We start from the raw sequence: 13515 nt of genomic DNA, 5'->3' as shown, positions 1-13515 counted from the left end.
ATGGCTGTAGACAGCCGTGTGACCTGAGCACCTGGCCAGGGTGTCCTGAATGAGCCGCTCATAGGTGGGCAGTGCTAAGCTCTGCCTGGTGGGGACCACATCACGTGCCCACTCCCAGAGTCACAAGCAGGCAGCCTCACCCCCAAAGACTAATAGCACAGGAAGGAGGCACCTGTTTCCAAAGGTAGTGGGCCTGCCTCATCCTGTCTGCAGGAGGAACTGAGCTGGGAGGAGAGGAAGCTCCCAGGACTAGTATGTGGCCTTTAGTTCAGCTATGTCTGAGGACACAGTCACAGAGACCAAGATGGCCAACATGAGTCTCACGTACAGAGAGAAATGGGCTGTGACTTAAAACTACAATGAATGTTTACATGATTTTAAAGTATCAAGTTAAAGACACGCTGCCAGACTGAAGGTCTTTAGTTGCACTGTCCGGGCTGGTTTGATGTCCTCAATTGATTCAAAACACGTTCCCTTTTAAGATCATTCTGACTTTGGGGAAAAGCCAGCAGTCACACAGTGCCAGATCTAGTGACTAAGGTGGACTAGGACACAGCGTTGTTTTCACAGCCTGCTCTTTCCTTTGTTCAGCAGCAGCACTCACCAACTCTCGCCACAATTTGTGAAGACTCTCAGGAAAGAGGACTCCGGAGCAGCAGCAGAAAGAGGCAGGAACAATGGGAGACATGTGTGCAGGGGGCAGGGGCTGAGGGGATTCATGGCAATATGTCTTCTGATGCAGTTCATTTTTTATTTAAATATTCACTGTATACTGTGATCATTCCTTGTGTAAATGAGAAAACACAAAGGGCAATCTACTGAGGACACTAAGATAGGCGTTGCAATGTGCACTTCATCACCTGAGACCCTTCCTTCTCAAGGGCCAGAGTCCCTGAGCATCTGAGGGCTCCCAGCTGGTCCTGGAGAGCCCCAGGGGTCCAGCAGGTCCAGCAAACCTGGAGAAAAGCTGGCCAGGAGGGGCAGGACGTTAGAATCCCTGGAAGAAACAACAGACACTTGGGGAACAGGGTAGGCAACACAGAATCAGAGAACGTGTTGTTGAAGACCTGTGACCTCAGAGAGGACACGTTCCCCGGGTTTGGGGTCGGGAGCACAGCCCCAGTTCCAGAGCTGTTTCCCTAGGTTGCTGCCGACTTCCGTTCAGATGGCTTTGTTATAGCCTATTGTTCTCATTCCCGAGATTCATACTGAATCTTCAAACAACACAATAAATATGTCCCCACAGCTCTGCACAAGTATATAATCAGAGACTTCTGCAAATGTCTTTCTTTATATGTTTCTTATAACTTTCAGAGTTTTTTTCCCTAAGTTCTTTTGTAATAAAAAAAATGCTATTTTTAACCAAATATAAATACCAGCCATTGTGTTGGTTTGAATAGAGTATTTTTAAATGGGTCACAAGGATTTTCCCATGGAAAGGCCTCTCCTGAGTGTGTGGTCCCTGAACCTGACCTGGCTGACACTGTGTCCCCGTCTCCTTCCTTCAGTGGGTGACAGGAGGGCCGGACAATGCGTCAGTCCCACACAGCACTCCCAAGGGTTGTGGTGGCTGTCGGTGCCTCCAACGCCTTGCTTCCCAAAGCCCTGAAGGAAGGAAGGGGCTTTCATCTACAGAAGAATCTTGCTGGATGCTATGGTTGTAGAAGCCATGATGGCACATGGCAGAAAATTTGGGAAATGAAGAAACGAATATTAAGAAGAAAACCCGTCATGACCTGAGACCCCACACCCTCGAGTAGCTGCACAGCTTCCTGGTCCTCCTCCCTAAGTCCTGGGGACAATAATGTGTAGGGGCATGTTGGGGGTCACACCCAAGCCCGACCCACTGCACATGCCTGAGGGTATGGCCCTGCTCCCATGAGACTCTGTCGTTTCTGTATTTCATTAGTCCACAATGGCAGCACATTGTGAGCACAGCCGCCATGTGGAGCTGGCACGTGAACACAGCACAGCTTTCCTGCTACATCCCCTCCACTGCAACCTTTGCCCTTTCCTTCCCCTCTTAGTCCTCTTCCACTTGTCAGATGTCTGCCGCTCTAGTTCCTGTTGTCTGCATTGACTTATCTATGCTTTGGGTTTCTCATAAGAGAAAACATATGAGTTTTAGGCTTATATGCCTGGTTATTTCACTTAGCATTATGGTCTCAACGTGAACCCATTTTTCAGCAAATGACTCATTTGTCCTTCTTAATGGTAGAGTAGTGTTCCATGGTGACTCTATGTCCAACAAGACATATGTAAGATTCTATGTAAATACCTAAAGAGCAGCTCTTCTTCCAGGAAGATGGGCCTCAAAAATCAGCGACTGAGGGCTCAGCCCTGCTGAATGATGTGGAAAGGGGGTGCTCACCCCAGGGGATTGCTTTGGATTCTGTTTGTGACTTTTGGGGGGATGTGGGTATTTCAGGCCTTCTTCCACCATGCACCCGGATTATCAGAGAGTCACATGGGAAGAGATGACCAAGCAAGCACAAAGAGACAATCACCCACCTCAGTCATCAGACTTGTACCGTGCAACTTCCGACTCTTCCCCAAAGTCACCATGACCACAATGGGGAGATGGCTTTAAAAAGTATATATATTTGGTACAGTGTCTCACTACACAGCTCGGACTCACAGTGATCCTTCTGTCTGAGCTTCCCAGCACTGGAATTATAGATGTGCGCCACCACACCTGGTTTCAGTGGCCAGCACAGCATACCCAGGGTTCCAAGTCTGGCATGGTATGGCATGTGATACCAGGGATCGAACCTGGGTCCTTGTGCTTGCTAGGCAGGTGCTTAGACCACTGAGCTTTCTCCACAGCCCAAGGGAGATGTTTTGAATCCATTCAGGACATTGAGGCAGCCAGAACAATGCAGCTAAAGACCCCCAGGAAAGAGGACTCCAGAGCTGCTGCAGGAAGTAGCAAGGACGATGGGAGGAGTGTGGCCCAAGCGAGGCGAGGGTTCTGAGGGGACTCCCAAAAATGTTTCATTTACTGTAACACATCTCTCTGAATGTAAACACTCACTGTGTTCTTCAGACCCACCCTGTAAACACCTGCTGTACACAGGAGGCAGAATGGCTGGAGGAGAGACGTGCAGGGTCCCTGGGCTGAGCATGACAGGGTCCCCCCAGTACACCTCCCCTGAGCCTGTCTGCCTCGTAGGAGCTGAGCAGCCTCTTCCCTCACAGCTGGGGCACCATCACCGCACTGCAGGAACAGACATGCCCAGCAGCGCCACCCAGACCAGAGTGACCTCCCTAGTGAGCCTGTCTTCCTCTGTGTGACTGATTGCAGTTCCGTCCCTGCAGGCACGAACAACCTGTCAGCTCAGCCCCATGTCAAAGCCGAGCACCCCTGCCTTCCCGCGGTGACGTCCCAGAAAGCCCCCAGCCATATCACTCCAGCAGTTTTTTCATCCTGTCAATATTTTCAATAAACAGCCCTTTGCTTGAGTGCTCTTAGGAATATGATTAACATAATTCTCCCTCACTTTCTCAAAATTTGATGTTTACAAGGGTATTTTGGCAAGAGCATAATGTGAGCTGCCTGGGACATTCCGTGGGAACAATGCTCCTTTACGCGCAATATTAATATTGCTGCTAGAGCGAGCCACGGTGCTCAGCCATGCTAATCCTCAGCCACTTCTCTAGGGCATTAGGATGAGAAATGCAGACATTTCCTGGAGGAACAGGAGCTCCCAAACTCACAAGTTGCCAGCTGAGCCAATCCCTCCGGGAACTGGGGCAGGTTATTTATTTATTCTTCAAGTATCGGTTCATATTTCACCTCTTCCGGGAAACCCTCCGGCTTCTCTCTCCGCCCTCTGAGTAGAGTTGTTCTTTCTCCTGGCACGCCTGGTGCTCTTAGTATTCACGTCATTGTACTTACAGTACTATAATAGTATATAATACTAGAGCAAAATGCATTTGTTGATTCCGGTTCTTCTTGTGGTACATTACCACGGCTTCTCAGCCTCGGGCCTCCAGCTGCAGCATGGGGGCAGCACCCGGCAGGCCAGTAAGAAGCCATGTCCTTGGTCCTAGAGTCCACGCCCTTCCCCTCCACCCAGCCTTGCACGGGGCTGGGGTTTACTCTTCCCCAACAAAAAGAGCAACGCCAAACAATCCATAGGCAGTGGCTGTGGTCTTTCCCTCCTGGGGGACTGGCAGGGTTCTGCCGAGAGGGCTGCCATTGAGTGCAGCCTGGGCCACACGAACCGACACCCACATGCGCTTCACCTGTACTGTTTCCATGTACTATTTTTCAACTTCACAATGGTGCGGATAGCTGTGAACATTCATTAAACACTGCTTGGGATCCTGAATGTGGATCTTCCCCCCGGCTAGCCATATGTGATTGTGGGCTATGGCAGCTGCTCCCAGTGGCCCCAAAATCACGGGGGAAAGCCACAGAGATTCCAGCATGGGGTGTTGCTGGACAGGCTAGATGCACCCGTGGTATGTCAGATTGTGGAGACTTTCTAATATACACTGGGTTTCTCAGGTTGTAACACCATCAAGGGGTGGGAAATACCTGTCCTCAATGCTCTTGTTTGAGCATTGAAGAGGTGCGCACTGGGGTCAGCAGGGCTGCCAGTGAGCTCTGAAACCATTCTTTGAACCTAAAGGAGATAGTTTTAGAACCCCGTTCTGATGACAAAATGTGCAGACTAAGGAAGGCCCTCACCTGGGGTCAAACATTACTGAGTCCAGGTCCTGTCACTTATAAAACTGTGGCCCCAGCAAAATACTCATTCTGCTTCTCTGGATCTGTAGGTACACCTCTGAAATCCCAAACCTCAGCTCACACTAAGAATGGCTACAGAAAATATTTAAGAAATGTCCACCATGAACATCCAATTGCAGAGTCATGATGAGACTTCATTGATGGAAAGGCCAACACAGCTTCTGCACCCTTGGGGACCTCTCCACCCTCAGGGACAGAGTGACAGATCAATGAAGTGTCCATAGCCTTGCATGGTCCATGAGGACTGGCTCTCTGGACCCCTCTGGGCACACAACACTCACAAGAAACTGTGTAGGCAAATAAAAAACACAAAAGTGAAACAGACTTCTATTTGCAACTACTTTTGATAAATTTGAGGATGAGAGACCTACAGAATGTCATTAACTACCTGCCCTTTGAGGGAACATTAATGAGAGGCCCTGTTCCCCTAGCTGCTTCCCTTGAGAGATGAAAAGCCATGACGGTATAGCACATATCTAATTGAGCACAGGGATCCCAGGCACTCTGCTGGCACAAGAGTCAGGCTTAGACAGGATTCTGGGAGCCAGCTTGCCCAAAGGCATTCCTGAGTCACTGTTGCTACAGCACACTGGAGGCTGGCCCCCAGCTTCTGCCCACAGCCCCCGTGAAGAGTCAAAACACTTACAAGGACACACTTGGCCTGGGTCACCACCTGGCGGTGCAGAAAGAGATCTGCCTTTGTTCAGAGACTGTCTGCCAACTCTACACATGTCCAGCTCCAGAGGAAACCTTCTCTCAAATTCTCTGAGTATCTTAAACATCCCCAGAGGAACCTCACCCAACAGCAAAGCAGTGTGGCAGTGTGCATGCTAGTGATCCTGTGGCTCCTGATGAGTGGGAGCTGTGGGTGTGGCTGTCATGTGGACTAGAGGACAAAAGTCACCTTTCCCAGCCCACCTAATGTTGTCCTAATGCCATCCATTTCAACTGTGTATTGGATTTCATACCTCAAAGACTTTGACTACTTCATCAATAATGGGATGATTAACCTTGAGAAACTACTCTTCTCTTTTACATTCAAGGAAGAATGGAGAGCCAACCTCCACCCAGATCTAAGCCAAGTGAACAGAAGCCTCAGGGGTCTACGTGGATGGAAGCCTGGCCCATAACATGGGAGAGAAATTATTCACTGTGTAAAATTCAGTGTGGGGTTGGCAGCTGGGCTCCTTGATTTTCATTAGCTCTTAGTAAAGTTCCTTTTTTTAGGGGGCAACACTTGCAATTGAACCCGGAGCCTTTGCATTGAGCTACATCCAAGCCTTTTTTTGGTCTTGAGATATAGTCCTGCTAAGTTGGGCTAAAACTTTTGGTCCTCCTGCGTCAGCCTCCCAAAGGGCTGGGAGTACAGGCAGGTGCCTCTGAGCCCAGCTGGCCCAGTGCCACTTCTGTTGGTTTCTGGCTCAACCACAGCCCTGAGATGAGGCGGGGGGCAGTGAGCAGACCTGGGGCTCAGGACAGGGCAACAGCACAGAGACAGTGCATACCCGCCCAGCTGGGCTTGGCTTCCGTCTGTCTTGGAATCCGTGTGGGTATCTGGGGGAGCAAATAGCAGCAGTGTCACCCCTCAAAGCAGCTGTACCCATGGAGAAAGTACATGAGAACAGAGCCATGGCTTCTTCACGGGGAGGAGGATGGGTCCCATGGACGCCCCGCCCAGTTCTGAAGGAAGGACTTATGCTGTCCCTGACCCAGACCAGGACCCTGCCACTGCCCCCTGGTGCCCCACTGCTGCTGAAGGTGAGGCTCTGCCTGGGGAAGTGAGTGCCAGCTGCTCTGGAATTGGGTCTCCTGCAGTGGCCTTGAGGCATAGGTGCGGAGGGGCAGAGCCTGAGTCACGGTCTACCTGGAGGCAGCATTGTAGACATCGGCAGGCACTGCCACCCTGACACCCCTGTCCTGCTCTGGCCATGCAACTTTGGAGTTCTTCTTTTGTGCCTCAGAACCTCTGTGTCCCCAGTATAAATTCATCGGGATTCCAGTTTGGCAAGGAAGAGGGACACATGCCTCATCTTTGTGTGTGTTCCCATCTGCCACTCTCCTCTCCCCCTTCTGAGGACCAGTAGATCTATCCACGGAAAGTCAGACCCTGACAGTGGCACACAGTCCTGTGGAGCAGTGCAAGAAGGGAGGGGTCCTGCCCAGAGGGCACCAGGGCTCAGGAGGATGTTGTGGCCACCCCAACAGGGGCAGCCTGGGTTTCGGTAGAAGCATCACCTGACTCTGTAGCATGACACTGACTCAGACAGGAGAGGAGGCCCCTGAAGGAAAAGCCTAACCTCTCACTGTCTGTGAGGAAGCCCAATAAAAGCACGTTACTAGGAGCATTAAGCCCTGACAAGAAAAGGCCGGGTGTGAAGCAGTGGGCTCAAGGGGTAGTGACCTGCTTCAGGACCCTGCTTGGCAGTATTGGGTGCTTCTTGGAGCCATTAACCAACCAAGGGCCACAGGGACCTGGACCAGCAGAGAGAGGCTCTGATGCCTGATCTGGACCTCAGATGGACAATGTGGAAACCATGGCCTCCCGCTTTGACCTATTCCAAACACGAGGCGTGGACTGGCTCCTAGGGGAGGGGGCTGGGGGAGCCCCAAACCTCATCTCCAGCTCACAATTGAACAAATCTGCTACCCTTGAGAGATGAGCAAGTGTGGTGGTGGGTCCTAGGCAGACGGTACGTGGACAGCCCCTGTGGACGGTGCCGGGGACAGGGAGCTTGTGCTTCTCAAACAGGGCACCAAGGTACCCCTGGAGAAGACTGAAGCAGAGCACTGTGAAGGGCTGCAGTGGGGCATCCCTGGACTTCAGTCCACATCACCACCTCATCAGAGCCCAGCTGCAGTAAGACTGGCCTCAGCCTTGGGCACACTGTGCCTCTTCTATGGCTCCATGCCATGAGGCACGGAAGGAAGACCAGGGCCAGAACTCAGGGAGCTGCGGGGGCTCTAAAATCCTACTGTGGTATAGTGGGCAGTGGAGGGCAGCTCATCTTTGGCACCCACACCCCAAGGGCAGCTCACTGTGTATACAGAGGTAGACTCTGTGCCCCAACACCTAAAGCCAAGACAGATGAGCTGCTAGTGTGAGAATCTTGGAGGAATCCGCACTGATGAAAAAGCAGATGGAGCTTTAAAAAAGCAGATCCATGAACCTTCCCAGGCTCCAGGCTTCAGATGATTACAAACTGGTTTCATCTCATGTCACAGAGCAGCCTGAAAATGTAAAACAGAATGGAATCATCTCTGGAATGAGGGGGCAGCGCAGTTGTCACAGCCTCACACGCGTAGGCGTGCTGTGCACACATGCTGCCCGGGCAGCGTCGCATGGAGATCCAGCTCCCCACAGTCTCCTTGTAGGGCCTCACCAGGAGCCCCTGGTCTGAGAGACAGTTTGGTCTCTACTGCATCTGCTGTCACCATCAGCAGCCTGCCAGGAGCACCTCTCCTGCAGTGCTGGGATGGCCATGTGGATGCAGCAGGGCAAGGTGTCGAGAAACCAGGCTGCCACCTGAGAAGGGGCCACCTGCTGCCTCAGGGCCCACCTGCCCTAGAAGACAGGCATGCCGAAGTGCAGGACCTCTTGGAGGCCACACAGGCGCAATCTTGAGTTGCCTTGCGGGAGGCAAGGGCAGCCCTTAGCTCCTTCTCTCAGCAGGGCTCCACGTGGTTGTGACCTCGGATGTCCTCTAGCTGTCACACACAATAGATTGTGGCTTTCTCTCTGCATGGTAGGAAGCCACTTACTGGAACCTCTTGGCCTGACAGTGTGACAGCTTGCTCCCTCAAATCATGTCCAAGGGGAGGTGAATAGGGCACCCCAATGTGCCCAGACCTTGATGTGGGCCACCAGAACCCGGCCAACAGCAGGGACCGTTCCTGTCCTCATTCCTTAATGCTCACGGGCAGTGCTGGCCCAGAGGGACACCTAGAGGCATCTCCAAATATAATGCCACACAGGAAAATGCCACACAGAAGGGAATGCAAGTCTCTGCAGAGCCACAGAATTGGAGATTTGGGTGGAAAGCATAAAATACCAATTTGAAGAGTCCACTAAAGTGGCTCTTGATGTCAAAGAAGCTTCTGTGACAGAGTAGATCACAGGGCTGGCTTTAGGGACATGGAGCTGCCTGGCAGGAGGTGTCCAGCTGGCACCACCTATGCCTTACCTCCCCGGGCTCTGCAACCCTTCCTGCTATAATAATCTGCTCTACCGGGAGCGTTTCCGGGTGTCCGTGGAAGCCATTTGCACTTCAGTAGTTCCTTACTAAAAAAAGTACTGGCAGACCTAAAATGAACTCGGGGTACACAGATGTCCTCAGAATTCCTGGGTTTACTAAAATTGCCCAGAGCCCATGACATCTAGTTTGTTGGCGTCTCACTGCTGATTCGCGTTTCGACACTGCCTTTGTGAACTCGACGTGAGCACGAACCAGGACACAGGAGGACACCCAAGGTCACTGGTCTGAGGACAGACTTCAGAAGCCCCCAGCACTGGTCCCAGCCCGATCGTCTATGAACTAACTGTGTGTCATCAGGAATGTCACACTGCCTCTCTGCCTCTGCTTCCTCGTATGCTGCAGGAGCAGGCAGGGGCCAGGGTATGCTGTGTCTCAGGAGCCCCTGGGTGATGATGGTGACAGGCATGTGTGATGCTCGGGCTGGAATCAGGGCTGCGGTTTGCTGGCGCGCTCCTCCTAGCGCACTGCCTGTAGACAGCGCCCACGCTGCCACGAGCCGAGCGCCCTGGCCCCCTTTCCCTGGTTGCCATGGAGAGCAGAGAGCAGCTAGCCAAGCTCAGCAGCTAGGCAGATTCACAGCCACTTGTCCCGCAGAGGGGATCTGCAGGCTCTGTGCTGGCTCATTAGCCCGGAGAGCCACAGGCTGGGCCTCCTCAATGGCCTCTCTCCTGCCTGGGCCCTGTCTCCGTCCCCTACTCACCCCGAGGTCACCTCTGGCACCTAGGTGGCTTGCCATCAATGTACCTTTCATTTTTCTATGTCACTTTTCCACCCCCAAGATTCTACCCTAAGTCTCAGGGCCACATGACACAGCTGAGGAGGTCAGGTCACCTCCCAGGAGAGAGATGAGGATGGGACAGCCCCAGAAGATCCCAGCAGAAGGGAGAGGCACAATATATACCTGGGGTGGCCAGTGCAGACTCTACACCTAATTCTTTGCATGCACTGCTTCCTAAACCTGAGCATGGACCCAAGAACAGGTGCAATACTATTCCCACTTTACAGAAGGACAAGCTGAGGTTCAGAGAAGCAAGGCAGGCTGGGAATATTCAATTTCTCTCCTGCAGGGTGCAGGGGCAGGACTGTGTCCTCCCATCCTCCAGCCTGTTGTTCTTCAGTGCTGCCTTCACAAGACCTTGCATATGTGAGGGTCCCAGAAACAGCAGGTCCTGTCCCTGGAAGCCAGAAAGAGGGTCTCTGTGGGTGTGATCCTGTATCATCATGGGCCCTGACACACGCATCCTTACCAGAGAGGCAGAGGGACATCTCACGTGTACACCAGGAGGCCAGGTGACCACAGGGGAGGGGCTTGGCATGCACAGCCCAGCTCTGGGGATGAGCTGTCCCCAGAGCTGCGGAGGCAGTGGCTCTTTTTCTGCTGGCCTCATAAGACTACGTTTGGGCTTATAGCCCCAGAGCTGCTGAGAACACTGCATTTCTGTTGCTTGAAGCCACCAGTGCAGTGGTGATTTGTTAGAGTGGCTGCAGGCGCAAAACAAAAGGGACAAAAGACAAAGGCATCTCCTAAAGTGGGAGCCACAAAGACCACAAGCTGGAGAGACAAGGAGGAGGCCCACAAAGGGGTCCGTGCTCTGGTTCCTATCGCTGCATCACAATGTCCAGCCGACCTCACCATCTGTCCTGGGCCATGCCCTGGGGCTGGGTCCTCTGCTCTTGGAGGACAGGAGCTACCTCTCACAAGAAGACCCTTCAGATGGTGGCAAACAGAAGTCTCCAGTGCCTAGCAGAGGCAGACAGGGAGCCTGATGACTGAGGCTGTGCATGTGGCCTTGCTCTGTGGCCCAAGCTTGTCTCTGTGGCCACTGGTCCATTCCTCAAGTGCACCATAAGCTGCCCCCAGCCTGGCCCTTTACTGCCAATTTGGGGTCACCCTGCCCCATTCTCAGTTGTGACTGTGGTCACAAAGCCACCACATGCAAGCCACGTGGCCACAGACACCCCCCCCCCAGAAGCTCTGGGACCAGACCCGTTCCTCCCCACCCTTCTCTTGGGCTTGCTGTGACTGTCTGCTCACCAAGTCCCACCTGGCCATCCCCTGGTGTGTCAGTGTCCTGATCACCTCCCTTTATGAGGACACCATCATAATGCCCCAGGGCCACTCTCATTTCACTCCCATCTCCTCCTCCAAGGGCATCTCCGACAACTGCCGCATTCCAAGGTCTTGGTGGGGGCTGGGGAGACTCAACAGGAAATATGGAAGGACACAATTCTGCCCCTAGATAGCCTGATGCTAAAGGAGGTGCTGTTTTGTAAGGACCCCAAGGTCCCTGTCCCCACCTTCCATGGAGAGGTCAGTAGCTGGAGAGGGCAGCATGTTCTGGGGTCAGTGACTTCTGCCTGCCTTCCCCACTACCACCACAGCTGCTGTGGCCTTGGGCCCTGGGGTCAGGGACTGTAGACCCTCACGGATGCTCTGCTGTCCTGCAGAGCAGAGGTTTCACGTGACCCGATCCACCTATACTGTGCCTTTTCTACCCCCACTTAATGGACAGAATGGTCAGGACAGTCGCCAAGTGTGCAGGTCAGGGCACACGGGTGGGCATAAGATACCACATTGGCTGCGACTTGGGGAGCCCACAGGACTCCAGATCTGTTGTCTTTTTCTCATTTTTTTAGACAAGGTCTGACTATAGTCCAGGCTGGCCTAGAACTCGTAATCCTCCTGCTTTTGCTTCCCAAGCGCTGGGGTTACAGGCATGCGCCATCACACCCAGTCAGGTTTGTTTTATTGTCTAGTTCCCTTTGCTTTCCTGGACTACTGGTCAGGTGAAACTCTCACCCTGAGTCTCTAAAAGCCACTTCTAAGAGGATGGACAATGGGCAGCGTCAGCCCTGGGAAAGAGCCTGGCCTGCAAGCACAGGGGCTTCTGTACAATTGTAAGACTATTAGGTTCCGCCTAACAGACAGAGAAGCAGCCTGGCTTTTTTTTTTCCCCAAGCACATGGCAGATTCACATTCTGCCCACATCTGAGAACAGGCGCTCCAGGCAGCTGGTCTGTGCAATGCACGGCTGGTGGCCGGGCAGGAGGGAGGTGGGCACTGGGACCCGGGGCACAGCGTCTGCTGTTTGAAGAGCTCAGCTCCATGGAGAGGGGCACACTGGCCTGGGGCAGCAGAACCCCCAGCCTGTGTGTGTCAAAGGGACGAGACTCCGGCATGAGGTCTGCACATCTTCCTCCCGCGGCCTTTCATGCAGGGTGGCACAGGCCCGGGCTGCCCGGATCAGGCCTCCGCCTTAAATCCCGCTGTCTGATGGAATCCATGGTCGCCTGCCAGCATGACCCGAGGCAGCTCCAGACCGTTTAATACTCTGGAAGTGTGCTCAATTTAGATACTCTTCTGTTGGGCTTCTCTGTCAAGCCATTCCTGGCTTCAGTGGGGAGGGGACAGACTGCAGATGGGCTGGCTGGCTGCAGCCTGGACACATTCCAGGGGTACCGATGGCCACAGGGCCAGAGCAACCTCTGTCTTTTCACATAGGACCCCACTGTCCTCTGAAGATGCCCTCACCAGTGCACATCAGTGATTGTCTGCACTTTCCTGCTTCCCTGGGAAAGAGAAACTCTCCCTTTCCTGGCTCCAGAAAGTGGGTGGATGCTGATGCCACCCAGGAGGCACCAGGTCAGGCCAGGGCTCCATGGCAAGCAGGTGGGCCTTTGTAGGGGACAGGGTACCACCTGCCCCACCCTGGCAGCACGTCCAGAAGGAGACCTCCCTGGCTGGATGGAGACTTCTAGGGAAGAAGAGTGGGAGAGTAAGTGCCTACGTATCCCAGCAAGGGCAGCACGCGTGGAGGGTCTCCTGGGCTCTTCCTGGCCACACCTGCACAAAGCCAGGGGCAGTGGAGTGTGGCCTGGGCATTGGGATCCTGCAGAGACAGCAGCAAAATGCTCAGTCTGTGCCTGACATGAGTGGGGGGCAGGTGAGGATGAGATCTCAGCATGTCCACTGAGGCAGCAGGGAAGGCTCCCACCAAATGGACTCGAGGGGCAGGACGAAGCGAAGTGCAAGTTCACTTGCCGGTGTCACACCAGGAGCCAATGCTGGAGTGTGCTCCCCCAGGGCTCAGGGCAGGCCCGGCTAGCTGGGGCCCTGCGGCCACCACTGTCCCTTCTCTACTTTTTCCTCTTCTCCTATTCCTTCTCCTCCTCTTCCTCCTCCTTCTCCCTCCTCTCTCTCCCTTTCTCCTTTCTCTTGTCCTTCCTCTTCTCCTTCAAACATAGATGCATCTTGATTGTGTTCTGGATGGAACGAAGGGGAGAGCAGCTCCCCTGAGGACCCCTGTGGGGCACATGAGCTCATCCTGGGGCCTGGGACCCACACAGACCAAGAGGACATGAGGCCCCAGCCTTGTATGGATGCTGCTGAGGACAGAGGGCAGACGGGACAGGGTTTCCAGGGATGAAGCAGCAGATGGTTCAGACAATGGCCCCCAGGCCAGAGGGGACACAGAGAGACCTAATGGGCTGGGGATGAGCCCAGGA

This window comes from Octodon degus, unplaced genomic scaffold, assembly GCF_000260255.1.
Source record: "Octodon degus isolate 3935 unplaced genomic scaffold, OctDeg1.0 scaffold00351, whole genome shotgun sequence".
NCBI classification, from domain to species: domain Eukaryota; kingdom Metazoa; phylum Chordata; class Mammalia; order Rodentia; family Octodontidae; genus Octodon; species Octodon degus.
The sequence above is the reverse complement of the archived record's forward strand: the minus strand, read 5'-3'. Positions refer to the sequence as shown.